The sequence below is a fragment of the Etheostoma spectabile genome, chromosome 8, assembly GCF_008692095.1.
Source record: "Etheostoma spectabile isolate EspeVRDwgs_2016 chromosome 8, UIUC_Espe_1.0, whole genome shotgun sequence".
Lineage (NCBI taxonomy): Eukaryota > Metazoa > Chordata > Actinopteri > Perciformes > Percidae > Etheostoma > Etheostoma spectabile.
This window is the reverse complement of record NC_045740.1, coordinates 33,638,503-33,639,571: the sequence shown is the minus strand read 5'-3', so window position 1 is coordinate 33,639,571 and position 1,069 is coordinate 33,638,503. Positions and strand designations below refer to the sequence as shown.

General features: G+C 37.4%; 1 protein-coding gene across 1 annotated transcript in view; it reads left to right on the top strand.

Moving 5' to 3' along the window:
• Positions 1-1,069, top strand: part of dnajc24 (DnaJ (Hsp40) homolog, subfamily C, member 24) — a 5,873-nt gene that overhangs the window by 2,988 nt on the left and 1,816 nt on the right. The window lies entirely within an intron of this gene.

Genomic DNA, 1,069 nt, shown 5'->3' with positions numbered 1-1,069 from the left:
ACAGAAACTACGCACTATAGCTTTACACTATTTTTGTGCATTAAGTTATACCTGGGGAAAAACATTTTGTTTTTTCTCTATAATTGCACTTGAAAGTTTTTACCACATTAATAAGGATTGTTTATCTAAAATCTCACTAAAAACGTTTTGTGAAAGCACCAATTGTCAATCTACAATATCAATGTATTTGGTCAAGAATATCATGGTATTTGATTTTCTCCATATCGCCCTGCTCTAGCTACAAGTCCTACGTACAGTACATGGCATCAGTTGCATGTAACAATGCCTTAGTATTGTCAAAAAAGTTAACTATCCCTTTTTTTGGTTTAATTGTTCCTCACACATTGTAACACTAATTAAAACCCATGCAAGAGTCATTATCGCTGTCAAACTGTAAACCTTGATAATGACTGTTTCCTCAAGGGTGAACTGCAAGTGTGAAATCCATCCATACACCTGCCTATCCATATTTTCATTATCAGTCTATCTGTCACTCCATCCGTTTATTCAGCCTTCCATCACTTTTCCTTTCCCAAAAGGATTGAATCTGAAGACGCTCTCAGATTGTCTATTAACGAGGGTTTCTAAGAGGCTGAGGGCATCTTACGAAGCTCTGAGCCACCCGGCCATTTTTAAACTAATGAAACTGTATGTACCATCAGTTCTCAAATACAGGAAAATCCGTAATTGAAATAAAGACTGAGCCTTAAATGATGGCCAACACAAACAAGCACAGGCCAGTTGCAGCCAACAACTCTCCAAATACGTTTGTCAATCACCAGTTGGTTCCAATTCTCCAATCACCCATGTAGCCTGGGTCCTCTGAGTAATCTGATTACTTAAGGGCATTTAACTAGTTATTGTCTTCACCATCATGCAGACAGCCCTAAGGCTGGGCAAAATATCAATGTTATACCAGCATCGATAGATGAGGCTAGATATCCTCTTCAATTTTGAATATTGTGATGTAACACCTTTTGCATATTACACTAGTCCATATCAGAATCATAATAAGAAACAGCTTTATTGACCAAGTATGAAGACACATACGAGGAATTTTCCTTTGGAG